The sequence below is a fragment of the Genypterus blacodes genome, unplaced genomic scaffold (genome assembly GCF_046128005.1).
Source record: "Genypterus blacodes isolate CSIRO-AG114 ecotype Tasmania unplaced genomic scaffold, CSIRO-AGI_Gbla_v1 ptg000024l_1, whole genome shotgun sequence".
Classification (NCBI taxonomy): Eukaryota; Metazoa; Chordata; class Actinopteri; order Ophidiiformes; family Ophidiidae; genus Genypterus; species Genypterus blacodes.
This window is the reverse complement of record NW_027466837.1, coordinates 349,005-371,995: the sequence shown is the minus strand read 5'-3', so window position 1 is coordinate 371,995 and position 22,991 is coordinate 349,005. Positions and strand designations below refer to the sequence as shown.

The 22,991-nt window shown below is 43.2% G+C and overlaps 1 long non-coding RNA gene across 1 annotated transcript; it reads right to left on the bottom strand.

The window, feature by feature from the left end:
• Positions 1–2,974: 2,974 nt before the first annotated feature.
• LOC142992917 (uncharacterized) lies at positions 2,975–8,542 on the bottom strand. The gene is made up of 3 exons (XR_012961085.1): positions 8,505–8,542; positions 4,852–4,938; positions 2,975–3,004 (listed from the first exon to the last, which is right to left on the bottom strand). It is a non-coding gene; the product is annotated as an uncharacterized LOC142992917 (long non-coding RNA).
• Positions 8,543–22,991: the final 14,449 nt, after the last annotated feature.

Sequence of the window (22,991 nt, the reverse complement as noted above, 5' to 3'; positions counted from 1 at the left end):
AGCAAAGAAACAAATAAAGTATCAATCCTCCTCTCTCTTCATCACAGAGCAAACTGGAGAAGCTGCCAGGATGAAGACAAAACTAAAGAATTAGATGATGTTTTGCTGGTTTTGGGGGCAATATTGCTTTTGTTTGCAGATTCCAGACTCTGTTGTCACTCAGTGTGCTTTCTGGTTGTTGGGCTACGTAACCCTAGGCTGCGTTCTTGTCTATGTGTCATGACTCCAGTCCTCTCCAGTTTGTGTGCGCTCTCTATTCCATGGCACAATTCTCTCAGTTTTGTCTTCTAATGTGCCATTAAGGTGCATAACCTCTTTGGGAAAGGATTATTGTCGGATGAGCTTTGGCTTAATGAGAAGAATTTCAATTGGACCTCGGAAACATTCAGCCAAGAATACAGCAATTAGCCTCGACAGCACAATTACTCTTGAATAAAACGAGGGCGGCCTATTCATTATTCTAAGCATTTTACACTATTGAGCATCACAGGAAGAACGCAGGGCCTTAAACAAATAATAATTATTTCACCCTAATAAACAAAGCAGCATTTATACTTGAGACAAAGATGGAAAAACACACCTCGGGGCGCGCAAAAGTAATCAAAATAAAAGGGCTTATCAGCTTTGGAGGGGAAATACAGTAATAAGCCACAAATGGCGATGGAGCTCCAGCAGACATCAACCTAATGGAGCCATAATTAAGCATTTAACTGTGTAGTCGCCGAGGAGGGAAAGCAGAGCTCACACACGCCAACCTGCAGCTCTAATCAGCCCGTCAGCACCACAGCTGCTAATTGAGATGCCTCCACTTTTCCTTCACTTGCAGGAGCTTTGCATCATCTTTCGCTCATGAACCGGTTGCTCTTAATCGCATCCACTTTTTTTTTTGTATTTTTTGGCACCATTCACTTCTTTTTTTTTTTTTTTTAAAACATGAGCTTTCATCCAAACGTATAAATAATGTATCACACTTGGCACTTGGAAACTCTCATTAGAGGCGGCGATGCAGGAGTTGTCATGCTGAAAAGAATTTTGGGGGTTTTTAATACGAGCGCGAAAAAGTTTCCCTCCGAGCGGAAATAAATTAATAAACACACACAGGCAAAGAAGAAGAAGAAGGAGAAGAAGAAGAAGGAAAAAAAAGGAGAATCAAAACATTTGGAGGAGAGCTGGAGCGGAGAGTGTTGTTTTAATATCTCAAAGTCTGTGTGCGGAGCTTTATTTTCTCCACTTTTTTAATTTCATTTCTGTGCAGAAAAGCCCCTGAGCGCTTTGATTGAAACAAGGTTGAAATGGATACGCTGGAAACGTTTTAAAAAATCATTAGGCTTGTTGCGGTCGGGCGTGCGGATAAGTCGGGGTTGTGAGGCGTATTTACGGGCCCAGATTAGTGCCTTTTCCAATCTCACCCTGCGATGAGCGGCGCTGTGAGTGAAGTGGAGTGGGCCGCAGCCAGAGGTGTCGCAATATATACGCTCCTGGCTCCCCTCAAATTAATTGGGCTGCTCTGATCCGAGCCGTGTCTCTCTCCTCCTACTCGCCAACCGCAGCAGGGAAAATTCATCCAAGAGTCAAGCTTAATTTTTACCTGCAGGCAAAAGGCGCCGGCAGTGCATCAGAATGTGTGTGTGTGTGTGTGTGTGTATTAGAGCGAGAGAGAGAGGGGGGAGATACTCACGACTTCTGTGGTGCAGCTGGTGGTTTAGCAGCAGGCTTGTTAGCTGATACAGAACATCGCTCTGAAACACAACAGTTGCCATTTAAGTAACACTGCTTTGCATGTGTGTTGGGTTGTGTGGAGTGCGTGTGTGTGTGTGTGTGAGAGAGAATGTGTGTGTGTACTGATTTTATGACAGGGAGCCAGACTCCAATCACTGTAACTGTGTATTATTATTGTCACACTGGAAAACATGACTCCCTGCTCCACTGTTATTTCATTAGTGTGTGTGCGTGCGTGTGTGTGTGTGTGTGCAAATTATCTACTGGGGCTCGAGTCAAGTCCCCATTTGAAATTCCGTCTTTCCCGCATGTTAATCTAATCATTTACGCGCCGACACACGGGTTCTCAAACAGTGTGGCGTGCTTCTGTTGGGTTCACACAGCGAGACCTCGTTTAAAGAACAAAGACACCCATTTGTCAAGTGAAAAACAGGATCCAGCCTCTGCTAACATGGCAACACAGAATGTTTTTAAAATAATATTTGCTCACTTTCAAACTCTCGTCTCATTGGCCAGACGTTCGTCGGTTAGTAAGGAGCCGGCTGCTGATTGGTCGGCTCAGTGTTGAGTACGGTTCTGTACATCTGCTTGAGTCTGGTGTATTTATCTCCTTACTGACTGCCAATAGGAACACTTTGGCTCAGAGCCACGCACATTTTCAGCAATTAAGTGCTATTATTGTATCATTAAGTGCGATTGCTTGAATCGCTGAAATTCATAACTTCTCTGTAATTTAGTTATGGTGAAGAAATAACGAGCACATGTTTACTTTCTGTGATATCTCAAGCTGCTAATGTTTCTTATGACAAATAAAGCAATTACGTCCCGTTGTTATTACAGTCATTTGTAGGCCTCCTACAGCGAGAAGGTCCTGGCTTCACATCACAGCGCCAGACGAGCTTCTGCTGACGACTTATTGAACTGCGCCGCTTTAAACACGTCGGCTGAATCCGATCGATGGGGATTGGTGCGTTCGAGTGCCTGCGTGGAAACGGTTGCGTTGCTTTCGATCGCACTCAGAGGAACTCCTCGGCAGCAGAGCTTGTTTACAGACGCATGTACGGACCGGCCTTGTTTTTAATAAGGAAGATGAGAGCGTGAGAGCCGAGCTGTGCTGCTATGAAGCTCGCTGGAACATCAGTTGCTTAGGTTTTGAGTTTTATTCTGCTCTGGGTGATATCGCCTTTACGGCCTCGCTGATGTTAATCACCATAGATTATGTGCGAGTGTTGATGCTCGGTAACTTACTCTGGGTGCTGTAGCCTGAGGTCACATGCTGCGACTCCTACAGAGAGGGAGAGAGGGAGAGGGGGGGAGAGAGAGAGGGAGAGAGAGAGGGGAGAGAGAGATGTGTTGAATGAATGAATAAACCAAGCAGATGTCATTATTGATTTCACAGCAGTGGAATGATGCTTTTACACAGAATTCCCGTCTTCTCATCTCTCCGAGTCGACACTTCACCTCATTCTTCAAGCGCACAGCTGAGGTTAGCACGACGCCGGAGGCTGAATTCATCACAAGTCTCCTCTAATTCATTACCTCCTGAGTCAGATTTACTGCCTCTGTGTTTGTGTTTGCCGTTTTTATATCATCAGCGCTGTGGACTTAACTTGCATATTACAAAAGTGATTCATGGAAGCACCTTGAAGTGACAGAAAGTGCCATCTGTCGTCTCGGGCTGTTTTCTGAAGTAAAAGCCGAATATAACCTTTAATGTGTGTTTTCAACTGAGAAATAGCTCAACAATCAAAAATTACAAGGTGGCATAAAACATCGGAAAACTCTCAACTAAGCTACACTTTCTATGAAAAGACTTCCTAAGACATTTATTGATATTCCAGAATCGTACGTATTGATCGATGGACAATCAATAGGTACAACTCAGCCTTTTAGATTCAGATGAAGCTATTATGTTCTTGTATTATTCTATTATTACTCTGCATTCTAAGTTCCTCTGGCTCACTCCTCATTACATCACCGGCCTCGCCTGTTGATCTTCACACTCACCTGCACTCTGATCAACCAAAGCTGTGCTGCGTCTCAGTCTGACTTGATGAAGCTAATTTGTAGTTTATTCCACATTTGAGTCTATTAATAAACATATGACTTGAATAGATGTCGTTGTTGTCGCTTGTGTATTATGCATAAGTGTGTGTGTGGACCAGTTTACTCTGAACTTTCACACATCTATGGACAACCAGCAGGGAGGTGAATTAAATATGTAAGACTTAATTACCATTATAATTTCATTGGCTGTCACTTGCACCAGTGCACAGAATGAGGCAGCGGTAATCTGATTCCATCACAGCAATCGCTGCCACAGTAAATGTATGAATCACTTCTAATTAGCAGACTGAAGGTTTTAAGCCACAGAATGCTGTTAGTTTTATGATGAGTTGCCTGTGAATGTAGGAGTAGAATTAAGTGACGGTTTTTCAGCTGTTTCAAAGCTTTTTAATTTTCCAGCACACACACGTACACACACAGATGCACTCCTGCACGGATACAGGAAGGAGTGCAGTCAGAGCCTCTGCTACGATTATTAGCAGAAATCAATCAAACAGCAGGTAATCCAAACTGGGAGAGCTTCATCTGAGAGTGTTTAGGAGAGGCAACAGGGAAAAGCAGCGACAGCCAGTGATTTATTCCAAAATCTAGTTCACCGGGAGGAGAGAGAAAGACACGCGGCTCATAGTTCCTATTAAATCACCCATGTGATGAAAAGAGCACATGGTTAGGGCCGTTAAGCTGTAGGCGTGGTGACATTCGCTTCAACACAACCATGAAGGTCTGCGTTCAGCAGGAAATCTGACATTTCCATATTCACAGTTGACAGAAAAGAGGAGCTTAGTTTCGCGGCTATAAGGGTAAGATTGTGAGGATGTCAAAATAAAAGCAGGTTCACAATAAACACTGCTGATGTATGAACTCAGGCTTGAAGTAGTTTAACATGCAGAGATCCATAAGCTGGCGTGGGTTTGAAGTGAGTGAGAGCAGATGAAACATGAGCAGAATTCAAGAAAACAAACATTGAATTCCCACTTCGTAACCACGGGGATGTAACCATTACTCACTTAGATGATGGTGAAATAAAGGTTAACCCCGTTAGTGGGACAGTGAAGCGTTACTAACCTTGTTTGGGATGGGAAATTTGGTCTGATCAGCTTTTCCAGGAGTGTGTATGGCTGTAAGAGGAGGAGGCCAGGAATGGGTCATCTCCTACACACACACACACATTAATACAGTGCATTAGTACAGTCTATATAACATTTTGTAAAGCTGTGCAGTATTTTGTTCCGCGTTGTTGGCTGAAACTCAAACTAAACGTATTTATAGCAGAATGGTTTGTAGATATAAGGGATTGTTTTTTTTTAATTAAAATATTAAAATGTGATCTGGTTATCTGGATCACCTCCCTTGTCAGGATTTTACACCTTGTACTTTAAAAAGTTTTCTTGTTATCTGTATTCTCTCTGCATTGTGGTCGTATCCCGATTCAAAACAACTTTAATAATGAGGTTGAGCAGGAAGGTCGAGGCAGGGCAACGTTCTCAACTTGTGAGTGGATTTTACTGCACTAATGTCTCCCTGCCATACGGATTTTGTATTTTTTAGATTGCTAGTCATGACTGAGATTGGGACAGACATTGTGACCACAAATGGGACCCTCATGCTGCCCTGTGTCTGCTGGATACATAAGCAGGCATAATTTCTAGTCAATCCTTGTGTCATCTTGTATCTGTAAATGACTAACCGTCTTGAAACTTTAAGCATCTTTAAAGTGTCTATAAAAATACTTGACTTAAATGAAAAATAAGGGCTGAAACAGAACAAACTGCCGTATTGCTTTCATCACCTGTGCAAGAACAGTTTCTGAAGTGCAACTAGGTGTGATTGTATAAAAAGGCAGCGCTTCTGCTACGTCTTTGATGCACTGAAGTGGAGTCAGCATTCAATCAAGGTTGTGCTGAAGCATCCCCACTGGAGCAGCTTTCATATAACGTATGCTATAACCTGGGGGGTGAGCGGGGAGTCGGTGGCACACCAGAGACCCGTGAACTGAGAGTGAACTGAGAGTGAACTTAGCGCAAAGTTGTTGATTTACCAAAATAAAAGCTGACGCCACTTCACAACAGTGAGGCAGCGACTCCTTTAAGTTATTCTAATCACAGTCTCAGTGTCATTACACTCGCAATATGTAGGCACTTCAATTACTTAAAACGATGCACGTGTGTGTGTGCATGTGTGTGTGTGCGTGCCTGTGTCCAACAGTTGTACAATCTGTTAGGCATTGCCTGTCGTTCTCTCTCTCTTTCTTGTTTTCTCTCGCTCCCTCTTTCTCTCTTTCTCTCTCTCTCTCTCTCTCTCTCTCTCTCTCTCTCTCTCTCACACACACACACACACACACACACACACACAGTGGAAAGTTACTGCAGGTAATGGTAAATCTGCTGGCAAAGCAAAGTGAGGCCACCAGCTGGATTTTCATAAAAGCTCCCGTGCAGTTTCTGTCCCTCACACCATCTCTTACACACACACACACACACACACACACACACGTTTTCTGTTCTTTGTTTGGTGTAATTGACATTGAAATAACATGTATAAATATCCACACCATACAATCTGTTATTCTGGGGCTTATATTATCATGTATGAGTTGAAAACATTCCCTTTAACACAAACGTACACACACACACACACACACAGCTGTCATAGAGGTCAGATGGTTAAAGGTTCAGAAAAGGTCACTGACATCACAATTTCCCATCACACACCTCTTCATCCCTTCTGGAGTAGATGACGCATGTCCACCAGATGACTCATTTCTCCATTCTCTCCATGTGTACAGGGGTGTGTGTGTGTACGTGTATATGTGTGTGTGAGAGTGAGTGTGTGTGGATTAGTGAGGCACATACCGAGACATTCAAGAATCATGCCTACGTCTGATCTGCGTGCATTTTTAAGCGCGGCACTTTGTAATGTGATTGTCCTGACGACATATCGTGTGTTGCTAGGCAACTCTCCTCTGACATCATCATGCCCCTCATTGAGGAGTTCCTGTGTTTTGACAGACAGATTGATGATCTGTGTGACTGTGGATGACTGCGTGCATGTTACTAGAGCCGTGACTCACAAACACAAACACACACACACACAAATAAATAATTGTACTAATTAAATAAGGAATACAAAGTAAGGTTTAATCCTGATCACTGTGTGTGGGTTTGCTCCACCATAATCACCCAGTGAGAACACCTTATCCTGCTTATTAAAATTATATTAATGAATTCAATTGCTAATTACAAGCTTCTGCTGAGAAAAATAGTCTGGGTGTCATTACGCTGTGCTCGACACACAACTGCACAGCTTCACAATCAATGGAGGCACAATGGAAGCAGCAGACTAAATATAGATACATTTCACATTGCCATTAATTGTGAGATGCAACATGTGAGTGGGACGTCTTTCAAGCTGTTGATCGCTTTTCACGCAGGGCAGTTTGCTTGATAGCTGTAATGGCAGTGTTGTTTGTAAACACTCTCTCTAATCTGAGGAGGAAAGGCTTGATTTATTGACACAAGAATTGACACAACAGCTCAAAAATGAATAAAAGTCCAAGTGGTCCTTAAAACAAAAAGGTGCTTGATACTGAGAAATACTGAGAAAAGAGCTCAGTAAAATAAGATGTATCCAGATGGACTCCAAGGACAAATATAGGGTTAAAGGTGTGAGGATAGTAGATTTGTATGGAGTGGCGTGTTGGCAGAGCGGTAATTAGGTGCTTTGTTGTTTCAAAAGGGTTGAGAGCCACGGTCAAAGATCATTCCAGCACTATTTATCTCCTCCTCATGGATTATTTCTGTGTGTGTGTGTGTGTGTGTGCTGTTGATGTTTGAGCAGATTTTCTCCTTCCCACACTCCCATCAGATACAGATTATTACTCTGTATTGTGAAAACATGAGCACATTGATGTATGAAGGCTGGCTTGTAAGCGCACAGCCACAGAATGGGAAGAATGAACCACACGCCTGCGCTCTGATTCACCTCACCTCACATTTTGAACTCCCCGATCTTTTCACTTGACACGGCTAAAAACCACAGACTGAATTCAATAGCGCACCGATATTATTGACGAAGGCTTTTCATGCAGCTCACAGCACACTATCTGTCACACAGCCTGTTGGCCAGCTTATTGATTTGTGAAAGAGAGCGCCAGGGGTGAGCGACAGAGGGCAGGGACGGGATGGAGAGAGGGAGAGACGGCGAGGGGAGGAAGCCATAAGGGAGCGAGGGTCGGAGACAAATACAGGAAGGGAGATGAAGAGGGAGAGGGAGACAGGAGGAAACATCACTTGACATGAAGCAGTCAGGGACGGTGCTCGGATTTAAGGCTGCAAATCTTCCAGCGGGTGAGAAGAGCAGAGGAGGAGGAGGAGTAGGGGGAGAGGGGAAAGGAGGGGGATTAAGGAAAGGACAGAAAGAGAACAGAGAGTGAGGAAGGGGGGATGAAAGGTGGGGAGGAGAGAGAGGAGGAAAGAGTGGAAAGGATTTCTGCATGATGACATTATGTCGAAACAAAACACTTGTATAATCACTGACCTAAGCCAACAGATCTCCATTCTCTCTCTCTCTCTCTCTCTCTCTCTCTCTCTGCCTCTCCAGAGTCACGCCAAGGTATTTGTGCGCAAACAAAAACCAGCTGATAATCAGTGCAATTAGTGTACAAGTGTGTGTGTGTGTGTGTATGTCTGTAGTGTGTAGTGTGTGCCAGAGCTACATACCCGCAAAATCTCTTCCACACAGCTGGAGTCATTTGGTAGGCTGACCTGAGGAAAACAAAGGAGAGAGGAAAAGACAGAGACTTCAACACGGAGGAGATATTTATAGAAGCATTACAGCAAAGTGCAACAACATCAACACAAAGTTTGAGTCAAGGCACAACCATGGTGATTGATTTGTTCCATATATATATATATATACATACAGTATATGATGAACTCTCTGTCTCAGCATTGAAACTATTCATTTTGTATTTGGTAGTTGGTTGAGGTTTAAATCTTTTGGCAGATTTGATTGATTATTTATTATTTGATGCAGCAGAATTCTTTAATTCCAGAAAGATAACCAAGGAAGGAAGTACATGTGCCTTCATACCAAACACAACAATGAAGACAGCGTCCAGGAAATCACACAGCAGAATGCAGCACATGTACACACACACACACACACACACATGTACAACACATATGATGATAACCTTCAATTAGTGCTGCACGATTCATTAAATCCAAATCAATTTGGCCGCATGCAATTACCAATTATTTAAATGCTGGCAGTGGCCGTGTGCCTGCAGCGTTCTGGGGTAATATGACCTTTTCACAACATGTGTTTGATTTGCAATAGGTAATCAAAGATGTAGGTTAACACTCTGCACTACAGCGAGTCCTCTCTGGGTGGAGATCAACACAGGAGAGGGATGTGAACCCAGCGGGGACAGTGACCTGAGAGGAAGCCCATCAGCTGCTTCTATAGAATCAGATTGACTCTCCTCTCTCTTTCATGTGTGATTTACAAATACGGTGGGCAAGAAAAAGTCATGATGTGACATTTTGAAAGCGGAGCTCCTTCAGCTGTAAAACCCCCAAAATGCTGTAAAGTGGCTGTGGTTTGGCCCTGTGTTCCTTTAAGCACGCAGCCATTTGTGCTCCACAATTCACAGGCCTGGCAGAGGTTGGGCGAAGAAAGCAGAAAGAGGCACTTTGAGCTGACAACAATCCAGTAATCTGACTGAACTCAACAACTCCAAAGGCAGAAAGACGCTAATCTGTGTTAACATCACAGCCGCCGCGTCTTCATACCGAGCGGCTGCGCTGCAAACTCAGCGAGGGGCCGCCGGGATCAAGCTGTGCACCTTTGAACTCCGCACACTGCTCACAACACAAAACCAAACGCTGGAAAATCCTTGACATCTTTGTTTTATTGGTAAATGCTAATTGCGGCGGAGTGTGGAGCATCTGACATCTAATCACGTGAATGTGGAATATTTGAATGGCCAAATATTCATAAACGACGGGAAGTCAACCAAGATATAACAAGTACACAAATCAAGCAGCCTGTTCTGATTTTTATTCCAAACAAATTGCAGTTAAGGACGGGAATATGAGACCGGAGTATAATAATATTCTGTGCCAATTTATTTATTGCTTTGAGAGAGTAACTGAAAGTCCTCGCCGGGCAAGAACTTGGCGAAGATCAATCCAACTCTGTGCCTCATTAAAAAGCGAGAAGGAAGGACGAGGGGAGAGAGAGAGAGAGAGAGAGAGAGAGAGAGAGAGAGAGAGAGAGAGAGAGAGAGGGAGAGAAAGTTAGAATATCACTCAAATTTGGGTTTGTTGTTGTTTTCGGTGTTTTAAAGAGTCTCAGTGAAACCTGCGTGGGTTTTTTTTGGAGAGGAGGACTGGATTTTATTTCCCCCGTGCGTCGCGTTTTGCCGTAAACAAGGCTTTCTCCTGTTGTGGACGGCTGGAAATGTGCTTCCACTAATAGAGAGAAGAGAGAGGAGGAAAAAAATACGGAGAGAAAACACCAAAGTGCTGCTGATTACAGGCTGGAATCTGTCAAAGTAAATAAAACACAAACACGAGTCTCCGGGCGGCAAAGAGTATTTTTATGATCCAATTATGGTGAGATTTTTTTTTTTTTTCATTCTATTTTCTGTTATTTTCAATCAAAAGTAATGGAGAGAGTACGACATGCTCTGTGAATGAAGTATAACAGAACCCGGGCCTGACATACTGCAGCATCAACAACACTTCACCCCCTGTCACACTCTATTACAGACGACAGCAGCAGAGGGAGCAGTGAAGTAAGCATGATGTCATCTGTAGCCTCACGGTCGGCCAGCGTCAGAGCGGCAAAACAATCAAAGTGATTCCAGGCGGCGCGTGCGTGTCGCAGACAGACTCCAAACTGCCTGAGCTCACCCGTGAAGCATCCGTCCGTCTGTCGGGCCTCTTTTCTCTACGCGAGCTCGGGCCGCATTACGTCAACCTCCGATTAATTAAGACAGCGAGCCAACAGGAAACCGGCGTAGGAGGATAATTGGAGCGCTTTTCGCCAAAACAAAGACGTAATTTGAGCTAAAATTAATCAAGGTTGCAGAAAGGCACAAACTACAATCACCGAGCCGATCACTAAGGCACTGGAATTCTGTTAAAACGTAAACTAGCAACTTCCGACTGGGAATTCTCGCTGTTAAAAACACAAAACAGTGACAGGATCGTTTTTTGAGTTGATAAATCAGACTAAACATGTGCGTCACTCAAACTGCAAGTAAAACAAGGCGTCCATGTTGTTTCCACACTCCTGTTGCCTCACAACGGGGACCCAGGAGGATTGTGGGTAACGTTTCACAGGCATTAACGCAGTCACACACCAGCGTTTGAGCACCGACATAAACGCTGTAACATAACACGCTGCAGCTTTAATGAAGCAGTGTCGTCCTACATTTAGACACTTTCTTTACTTTTAAAGGTTTCTCCTGATGGAAGAGAATATGAATGAATAAGTGAGAGTTCCATACATCTCACTGTAAAACAGGGCTGACAGACTGGAAAGTGGGAACACGACGGTTCGTGTCATGTCAGGCTGGCTGCGTCTATTTCTGTCTCCATCCATCCATCTCTACATCCGTCTCCCCGTGCATCACTGTCTTTGACCGCCGCTGTCCATCATGGTTTGGTTTGGCTCGCTGAGGCGTGGCGCTAATGTTCGCCACTGTTTGGCGTTTTGATTTTGTCCCTCTCTGTAAAAGGCACAGATGGACCAGCAGCTTCACTTCAAAGTCTAAACCAAATGGCTTCCACGTTATCTTATCCATCACACGCTAAATGATCGCATTCTATTCTGAGATCAGTGAATAGAAACAAGCTTTAATGGGTTTTAATGGACAAAGGACTCTTCTGTGCAGAGTGTGTGTGTGCTTGTGTGTGTGTGTGTGTTTCTCCTAATTGATCTTACACAGAGATCACGGTTAATGTCAAGGACTGAGAGATGGAGGAAAAATAAAAGAGAAACCAGGAATGGAAGTCTGCAAGAGGAGAAAGGACAGAATCCAGAGAATATAGAGACTATAATGAAAAATGAGAGAGGGGGTGGGGGGAGAGACAGGGGTAGAGAGAGAGAGGTTGTAGAGAGAGGGGGGAGGACGAGAGACAGGTTGTAGAGAGAGAGAGTGGCAGAGAGGGGGAAGAGGAGGGGAGAGAGAGATTTGGGGGGTAGCTGAGGCAATTACTGAGGCAGAAATCCTCTTTCTCTGTGAAATAGCTGCTCAGATAGATAGACGTCCATGCGCAAACACACACACACACAGACACACAACACCACACACACACACACACACACACACTAACTCAAAAACAAACATGTTCATGTGGACACACAAAAGCTGAAAATTATAAAGTCGTGCTTATATGTGAGTACACACACACACACGCACACGCACAAGCACTAATCACCCACCCACCACTCTACTTTGTACTAAAATTTGGATTTGAAGGATTTGTTATTTATATAAATGACTGGACTTGTATTCTTGTGTTTGTGTGATTTGGGCCTGAATGGACTCAGAGAGAAACAGATAAGGACACTGAGACACTTTGTCTGCTACACACTCATCAAAGCTTCATATTCAAACTAATCCAGGATTAAGTTCATTATTAAATCTGAATCAATCTGTAAACAGTCATTTGCATTGTAATCGCAGCGTACATTAGCATGCAGTACCACATTCAGCCACTAGGACGCTCACGTGGAGAGAATGAATACAATCCATCTCCAGCTGAATGTACACAACCTAATCAGTTTACAAGAGGAAGTACAGCAGGCACAGAGTACTGATACACTAACGCACAAGTAAACGGACTTATTAGTAAGAGAGGAAGAGGAAGAAGATCACTTTAGAGCCTTGTAATCTGTGTGAGGAGCTGGAGGTTTACAGTAATGTGTTGCTTGTACGTGTCTTCATTAGCCCTGGTGAATCCTCACTCTGGGTATAATGTGGCATTCCTAACATGCTGTTCTCTTAGCCACGCTTCAAACCAACACTTTAGACACTCTTTTATTCAATGGCACAACAAATTCATTTCACAGGAATCCACCTAAATAATTTCCTTTCATATTTCTGTGCCAGTTCAGGTCGGAAATCCACCAGTGTCTTGTTTCTTTTGTACTGGAATTAAAAATCATTAAGAGGTAATTAGAGTAATGCGTTGAAGACTGAAGAATGGTGCTCCCTGTGTGTGTGAGTGTGAGTGTGTGTGTGTGTGTGTCAGGCCAATGACTCATACACGTCAGCAGCTGTTAACTGCTCCCATCCTTTCCTATTTCCTATTAGATTCCATTCTTTAGGAATTCCAGTGCCGAGCTCAGAGGGTGACAAGGAGAAGGATTACTTTGTTGGCTCCTTCACCCAGGGCGACTCAAACGCACATTTTGGCCAAAAAGCATCATAGAGAAAATATTGTTGCTTGGCTATGGTGAAACATGTCAAAGTCAAATGAAAAATGTCAGTCATCCAGTTGGTCTGATTGAAGTTGTTGAGTCTTGTAAGGTTCAGAGTGAAATCCAACAGGGTTTGGAAAGTCTTCAAGGATTTTTTGTCCACAAGCTCCTCGTGTATTCAGTTTCATCTGCTCCTTTTTATCATCCATATTTCAGCTGTTTACAGAGCTGCACCGACCACCATCACTGGGATTACCAGCATGCTGGAAACATCACAAGCTCTGCCCTCAGAGAGAAAGAGTGAGAGACGTGTGTGTTTGTGTGTGTGATTCAGCAGTGTGGGCATGTGTGTGTGTGCGTGTTTGTGCAGGACTCATACCGCCTAATAAGCTAAACATTGTTGACTAGCTCGACTACCTCAGGTTCTCATTTTTTACCGATTCCTGTTGACTTTTAGAAAAGCAATAATGCACACATAACCTTAAAATGAAAAGAAAACAGACGGGCCTTTTCTATTTGAGCATGAAATTAATACGCTCCCCTCAGAGATGACTCACATAGCCAGATATCATTTTAGCCTACAACGTTTTTCTATCACAACAGCCAGGCAGGTTGTAGGTTTTTCATTATGTTTTTTCCACATAGGAAACGAGGATATAAGACACTTTAGCCTGTGTGATTTAATACTGCACTGACACTGCCAGGTACAAATGACCCAATTCAAATTCTTGGGCAGACGTGGCACATATTGGATATATACTGTTAATGTGTAAACTGTAACAAGAAGCATGGATATTCTACGTTTAACTTTGCACCTCCTGACACTACAGACATCAGAATGTCCCTGCTATTTAAACGCTTCTATTCTTCTATTTTTCTTTTCTCTGCTGCTATTCTGCTCACAAATGATGAAGCGATCGGTGCTGCACATTCACACACACGCAACAAGTGCTACAATAACTCTAAAGCTACAGTATCAGACATTTAAATTTGCTTAAATCCTCATTAAGTCCTCAAACTTATCTTTACACTTAATGCCCTGTGGGAAAATATCTCTGAAGCACCTCCTACTGGTGAATGTTGATTTAGGGAAAAACCTTTGGCACCGGTTTTACTTGATCTCCCTCATAGAAACTAATCCCTCACATGGACATATGGGCTGTTTAGCACTTGTATTGAATAAAGCCAGATCATGGTTAAATGATCAACACCATCCATATGGAGCTAAGCAACCACAGCCACATCGTCGGTCTGTTGTCATTCATAACTCAGCATCAAAACGTTTATCTAACCGCCATGGAAATGTTTTCTTAAATTGACTCTCATGTAGTTGTCATGTGTGCTCAGTATGTTGTCGGGAGCAGAAAGACGAAACATAAATCTGAGAGAGAGACCATGAGGCAGAAGATGTCGGTAGAGTTTCAGCATTTAACACATCTGACTTCTCCTCCTCTGTAATTGTTTCAGTTATGGCTGCTTCTTATCTGCAAAGGCCACTATAGTTCCAGAGTTGGAGCTTTAGCATTACAGCCTGGAGAGGTTACATTACTCTACCCTACAAACACCCACACATAGACACACACACACACACAATCAATTTTTCCTCCTCCTTTAGCTCACTCTCTCTCTCTCTCTCTCTCTCTCTCTCTCTCTCTCTCTCTCGCTCTTTCATCTCTTTCTTCCCTCCCTCGTCCTCGCCATCCCCCTTTTCCTCCCATCTGTCTTTTCTCTTTCTCCGTCTCTCGCTCCCCCCGCCTCCCCCTGTGTGTGTGTGTATGCGTGTGTGTGCGTGTGTGTGTTCGTCCCCTCTCCCCGACACCAATCTGTGGAGAGGCAGATAAGGAGTTGATTTACCATCCAATTAAATGTCGTCATTGAAACATTGCCTCAAATAAGCCTGTCGTTTTCAGCCGCCGCTAATTGGCCTTCCAATACTATGTGCATATGTTCGTGTGTGTGTCGTCTACGTGTGTGTGTGTGTGTGTGTGTGTGTGTGTGTGTGTGTGTGTGTGTTGTGTGCGTGTGTGTGTGGCTTTGCATGTGTCTGTCTTTGTGTGTTTTTTTAACGTAAAACCAGATTAGGTTGATCAACAATCACTTTTCCTTCCTCCTTCTCTCTCTCTCTCTCTCTCTCTTTCTTTCTTTCTGTGTCTCTTTCTTTCTCGATCTCACATCCACAGAAAGGAGGTTTTATAGAATTTTAATAAATCCATGGGAAAGTGCTCTCAAAACTCATTTATCAAACATTTAACACTGACTTAGCCATTAAAGGGAGAGAAAGAGAGAGAGAAAGAGAGGGAGAGAGAAGGAAAAGAGGATAGATTGAAGAAGAGGGGCTATGATCAATGCCAGTGGACCATATAATTGCACTTGGAGTGGGTTAGCTGAAAACTTTAGCCCTGTTTTCTGATGGATCACATCCAGCTCGCCAAACTAAACACTTCAATCTGTATTATTATGACCCAAACTCCTCCATTTAAAGGAGCTGAGCCTCTAAAAACAGCAACACAGCTTCATCAACTGACATACAAAATGTCTTTTATAATTTCTTAGCAAAGAATAACTGAAACAGAATGAAAGTATTGTTAGCCTAGTCTGTGAAAGTGTTCAGTCCTTTAGTCTCACACACTCCGTACCACACATACCTTTACATGGATCACAGAGACAATAATGGCGCCATTCTAATGCTCATCCTCTCCACAGCAGCAGCAATCACCAGCGCTGACCTTCTATCGACTGAATCTTTTCTCATCTAGTGCACCATCAAGCGTGCCGTGATGATACTTCCCCGCTCCTCTCATCCCATCACAGCATCTTTTCTTGCCGCTCACATCTGAAAAACGCTTCCACAGCCACTTCAGCCACCATTTTCCCTGCTGTTATCTGAATATCTCAACTTTAATGTTGTAATAAACTTCCTACACTCATTGTCAGCACTTTAGTATAAGTGAACGCACTGTATCAAACTTGTGCGATCCCATGCACTTCCATTGTTTGCACATTGGGCGGAGTCACATGTGGAACTCCGCCCATAACTTTGTAATGCCTCGTTTGACTTATTTTGTGTGATTGGGGCTTTACAGGCCTACACATCAACTGGCCCCCAAGGAAAACAAAGACAAATCTCTAAAAATCATGAACATAAAAGCACGCAGGAGACACATACAGATGTAACAATCCAGAGAACTAATTTCTAGAACAAGAACTATGCAGACAGAGTAGAAGTAGCACTTTATCTTCCAGGCTTAAGAGGTTTAGTCCCTCCTTACTGGCTGTACAGCTCAGCTGGGCTCAAACACGCCCAGTAGACAACGTCAGGCGACTAAGTGCTGTCAAACTGTGCACCAAACCACAAACCGGTTTGGACACCGGAGAGGCGACAGCGAGCTCTACACACAAGAGCCACAAAGTACTTTATATGCTGATTGGGAATGAAACCGGCTTTGACAAGATGAAGGAGGAAAATTCATTTTCCATCAGGCAATGTTGACTTAGGATGTGGACTTGCAAGACTAGCATGTCTCTTATGATTACTTAGGCTAATGACTCCCCTTGATAACCTTCTGCATATGCTCCACTATGTTTCAGTCACAAAGACAGATAGAGCTCACTTATCTCTCCGCTGTCTCCCTGTTTGCCTGGAGTGCTTCATTCAGAGTTATTTATCCAGAGCCATGCTAACTTACTTATTTCACTTGTTTCTTTGCCGGTCAGACTGCGGTGCGCTTGGTTCTGTAACTCCAAAGCTGCTCTGCCCACTGAGAAATATTTATTTAGCTAAAAACTGCATTCAGCTTCTCAGTCCAGTCACAACCTTTTCTGTTTGCAGAGCCAAAGCTGGACAGCACAAATACAGAAAGTTACCGTGTGTAGACTGCTCAGCTCTCAGTGTCTCCATTTAACTGGAAAGGCTCTTTCCTTTATATCACAGTGTGAACCGTCTATGCAGCCTGTATATAGTGATATAATAATAACTCCGTATTAAATGCCAGTATAATAAACATTAGAAATGCCTGAACCACTTACGCAGCAGCAGCCAAGGTAGCAGTTCTGTGGAGTTACTGCTGTGGATGACATCTATATTATACGACAAGGGGAGGGAGATTCACTACTGTGATTAATCGTGAAAGGAACACCTCCTACACAGAGCCTCGCTCACACACACACACACACAAACACACACACAGGCACGCAAAGGAAGCCCTTTTCCAACGATACACACACGTGGCTGTATATAATTGGAAAGAAAGTGGGCTTTTCTTTGTCACACACCTCTGGTTAATTAGTGGAAAACACACACACCTCCTTCCTTCAGCTGGGCTCGCTGAGCAGGGGAAAAAAGAATGATTGACAGGTGTTTGTGTGTGTGAGAAAAGGCATAATTCAAGCTGCGCATGTTTGATTTGTTGTGTTGGCAGGACTTGCGTGTGTGTGTGTGTGTGTTGTGCTCACTGTGTGTGTGGTCTAACTGTGTGTGGTTCTCAGCGTGACGCCTGTGTACCAACTAAACAAGTGCCTCTTCAGAGACGGGTGGACGGGTGGGAGGCCAAGGGGTCCTCAGCAGCACAATAGAGCACCAAATATGTGTATGTGTGTGTGTGTGTGTATACATTTGCATTTTTAACACACACTTAATTCCAAGGGGACTTAATAAATTCATTTAAAACAAAATCAATGGCATAATTTATTTAATGTTGTACTGTACCTGTACTTTGATAAGATATATTGCATCATAACTAATTTACTGTAGGATTAACATTATGAAACACATCAAACTTGTGAATTTAGGTTTAATTTTAATACAATTAAATCATTAGATCTAACCTTGTTGTCAAAGGTTTCTTCTTATTAGAGTTCATAGTTAGCATGCTAGCTCTTGAGTCACAGGTACAGAAGCTAGCTAGCTAAGTTTGTAGCTATCTTTCCTGGTGAAGCTCCAACCTAAACACTAAACCACCTGATGAGGAAACTACTTTACTGTCATATTTAAGATAAAAACACAGTGCAAGAAAGAACTTTGACATATATATGTACAAAACTACACGTTTAAGTGAACGTAAACGTGTAGCCCAAAGTCTGAACTTTGGGTTTGTAGCTGCAGTCTGGGAGGGAAAACCATCTTTTGATTGAAGCAGCTCAGCGGTGATAAGTTGTGTAGAGTAGACATCATAAAATTGACCACAAAAAAGAATTTAATGTGCCTTTAAATGTACACAGGGTGACACGTTGCTGACATGCACCCTGAGCTTAAGCTAATATGGCTCATTTATTTCCCCTTTATTTGTAATTCCTGTTGTTTTGATTAAAAATAAGTGGATTCAGCACCAACAGCATGACCACTAATGAGTCTCATCTAAGTTAAAAGTATAAACTTTAGTTTGTGGATGTAAAATCTGTATCTCGCCACAAACCAGCACAACCAGCAGAGTTTTATTTGGAGAATAACTTGTGACGAGTCAGTGGCTCCTTGTCTTTCCCAAATATGCTACTGCATCCTCCTCATTATCAAGTAGCTAACGAGCCACCGGCAGCAGCCAGTTGGCTCGTTAGTCTATGGCCAGCAGCTAACAAGCCACGGGCCGCTCTGCAGCGCCGCATGCCATCGTTTGCTCTATGTGCATTAAACTTGCATGTGTTCTGGCCGAGGCAGGAAATTATAGCACGACTGCTTACAGAAAGAGAACACGAATACATACATGAATGTTACTACGGAAACGCCAACAAGAAAGTAACTATAGTGTTTGCAAGTTTAACATATCTAAATGAGCAACTTTTAAATGTGCAACATGTAATTGTATTCCGATGCTGACACTTTAGTAGAGACTCGCTAATTTCACAAATATAAGATTTACGTTCATCGCGAGGACCAACACAACACTGCCTGTGGGTGTTAATGTTGCTCTGTGTCTGCTAAATGTGTACAATGGCAATACTACTAGTACTGATTTTTTTCCAAAGCATTCATCGCAGTATTTACGGGGTTTGTGTGTTGGGAAGAAGTAACTTTATCTCTCTATAAAACAGGATCAAATTAAAAACAATACTGTAATCTCATGGGCCCTCATTCCGGAAGTTCACAGCCGCCGAGCAAAAACCCAAAGAGCTGAGGCCTGTGTGTGTGTGTGTGTGTGTGTGACTTCACAGGTGTGTGTGTTTACACTGCAGCCCAAAGCCTTACTGTTGTATTTCACACTGTGGTGTCACAGACACACACACACAGGATGACAAGTGAGCAAGCCTGCGCCTGCTGACACGAGCACACACACTACACACTTTTGTCAGCGTAAGGCCTCGGCTTTCAATCAGACAGAACCACCAGCTAACACTTAGATCTGTGTCTCCCTCTCTCGCGCTGTGGTTTGGGTTCTCCCCCTTTCTCTTTCTTGCGTTTGTTCCTGCAGGTGGCGCTCTTTTCTTACCCTGCTTAGCAACAGTGGCCATTGTTCGTCTTACTGAATTGCGGTTGTTTCTGATTTTATTCCAGACACACACCCATTGTTTCTCTGCGCCTTTGGACATTTTGTAGCTATTCACTATTTTATGACCTGGCAAGAAAGAAATTTAGGCAAGAAAGTGTAAACAGCACATGTGCTTCTTTATCTCTCCCTCTTTGTCTTATCAGCTTGTTATCATCTCTCCCTTCAGCCTCGCTCCTCCTCTCCATTCTTCCCTCTTTCCTTTGACTCCCTCTCCATTTCCTCTCTATGCAGTTTAAGTCTAAATCAGGGGATTTGGGGGAGTTAAGGGCTGAGGTGTAAAACACAGACCGGGTCTCTGTAAGCGCCTAAGAGGAGAAAATAATCCAACACACTCTTTTTCTCAACAGCAGCTATCCTCCCCCCTAATCACCCTATTAGCTCTCCTCTCCTCTCCTCTCCTCTCCTCTCCTCTCCTCTCCTCTCCTCTCCTGCTCTTCTCTCCCCTAGCCCTAGCCCTAGCCTCTCCTCTCCTCTCCTCTCCTCTCCTCTCCTCTCCTCTCCTCTCCTCTCCTCTCCTCTCCTCCTCTCCTCTCCTCTCCTCTCCTCTCCTCTCCTCTCCTCTCCCCCCCTCCTCTCCTCACTATCCTTTGTTGCATTAAAGCAGCATTATCAGGCCATCTGGCTGAAAAGCAACATTCCTCACATCATTTAAAGAATAACTGAACCTTAACCCTGAAACTGAAGATAAGCTCTATTTTTATGAATTTTTTAAATGATATTTTTTATTGTGCTGTGAAGTTGTGCACCTCGTTTGTGCATTGTGTGCTTTTGTTTCAGGAAGCTGTAGACCAGTCAGCTGCTTGTGTCCAATCGAGCTCATTCCTATCACCTCTTCCTCACACACTCTCGCTCGCTTCCAGACAGCACATGGGGACTCAAACAAACTTACACAAATGGAGGGGGATGACCAAAATAATGACCGAGCCTGGACGAGCTTTGGCTCAAAGGGAAGCAACAACAAACTCACACTTAACAGAACATAAACTTAAATGTATTGCCGAATTAACATAAGGGGAAAAAGAGGGAGCAGTGTTTGGCTGTGTGTGTGTGTGTGTGTGTGTGTGTGTGTGTGTGTGTGTGTGTGTGTGTGTGTGTGTGTGTGTGGCCTGGCCCAGTTGACAGAATTTGATGGGATTCCCAGAAAATATCAAATTGTCTGATGTTACTTAAGATTTCTTTCAAGTTAATCTTAATATTTTTGGTAATTTAATATTTGTACTTTCTACATTTAAAATTGGTCTTGTTTTTTGTAAATGAAGGATTCAGATTTGACAAATACAAGCAATGTTCCCTTTCTTTTTATGAACCCCTGTGTGTTCCAGGATTGGAATCTGTTTTCAGTTCAAATAGTTCCAGTTCCTTCCTAAATCACATTCATGCAGAATCCCAGTGACTTGTCTGTGATGCGGCCGGCACAGATGGCTAACGAGGAGGTGGCATTAGGTCTGATTGGAGGTTGTCCTTTGCTCAATCAACCAATCGTGGCTCATGTTTATTGATACCAACTCACCATTACCATAAAGCCCAGACTTTGTGCTGCATACGGCTGAGTTCACCTCTCTCTGCCAGACTCATCTGCAGTTAGAATATCAGGGAACAAACTGAAATAATGTGAAACGAATGGCAGAGGAAGGAAAGAGAGAGCCATTTAATCGTCTATCTTCCATCTGTGTGTAATCTCTGCGATGCATTCTCGCATTCAGTCTGCCCTGGAACCATATAATAAACTGTTGCACACAGAAAGGAACAGAAAATGTTGTTTCCTCTCACTTTCCTCCCAGGTCATAGCTCTCCCCCTTCTCTCACCCCCTCTCTCTTACCCATCTCCCTCATCTCCTTCCCTCCGTCCTCTCACTTCCAGCCTCTCTCTCTCTTTTATATTCATAGGATTTTAAAATGTCTGTAATGGCCCTGGTAGATCAAAACACTCCTTTTTTCTGCTGTGTGTGTGTCTGTATGTGTGTGTGTGTGTGTGTGTGTGTGTGTGTGTGTGTGTGTGCCTCTGTCTGTGTATGCGTCCCTGTGTGGGCGATTTGCATATCGTGGCTATGCTCTGATTGGCAAACTGGCAACGCAGAGCCCAGCGGGGCATTTTTTATTAAAAGGTCCTACCAAATGCACACACACACACACACACAGATACGCACAAACATACACACATATACAACGTTGGGAACAGCCACTGGCCTGTATCAGAACCTAATGAATAATACTAAAGAGCTAGCAGTAGGGGTTCTCCATGTATTGTTGTGTAATGCCAAGAGCAATAAAGATTTTTATTACCATATTTTTATGGGCAGCAGACATAAGCTGCTCTGAAATAGTCCGATATTTTATTAGCCGTTCAATCCATTTTTTCATTGTCTTAGATGCCTTGTAATTTATTATATTTTACTCGTCAAGACCTATAAGCATTAACTAGGATATTTTATTACCTCAACACACTGGCATAATTAATATTATTGCATTAAAACAGTGAAGCACGTCAGTATCAATCAGCTCTCTGCAGTGTGCTCAGGATGACAAATAAGCGGTTATCTGGGGAAAGACGTATCACTTAATTACATACAGAAGTCTCTTATCTGAAACTAATAAGGTATTATCAAAGGTAGCTCCATAGTTTTATAAAGGAGAGTCGGCAATCTGCAGGCACATAAAAGAATAAATGTAACGTAGATCAATGGAGATCATTTAAGATAAAATACTGGGTTACAATGGACAGAGATACGAAAACAGAAATGTGGATCTGTTTTGGTGTCTGATGACTCAAAGATATAGGAAACATTGAATTATTATGAATTATTTCTGGCTTCTCTGCTGCCATTAAATTTGTTTCAAACCTGCAACATACTGGGAACTCAACCAACGACAGGCATCTACTCATAATTCTGTTATTAAAATGTCACAATGTCCTTTGACTAAGAATGAAAGTCCTCACAGGGTGAACTCATAACATCAGGTACATGTTCCACCTGCACACTAAGCCCCAAAATCACTTAGTAGCTTCAGAGAAAGAGCAGGGATTGACTGCCGTGACCTCTGGTCAACGATCGCTGAAAGGCACTTCATGTTGAGCACTCAGCCTCACCCTGATTTGAACCACTGGCCTTAGATTCACCAGCATTGTGAGGCTGCGGAAATCTGAATAAAAGCAATTTTATCTGGTGGGCCTCTTCATCCATTGAATTTAAGAGTGAGATGACAGCACTCCAAGGGGCAATAATGCTCCTTATCAGCCTCATATAGTGACAGCACAGATCACTGCTGATCATTGCAGCTAATCCAGAG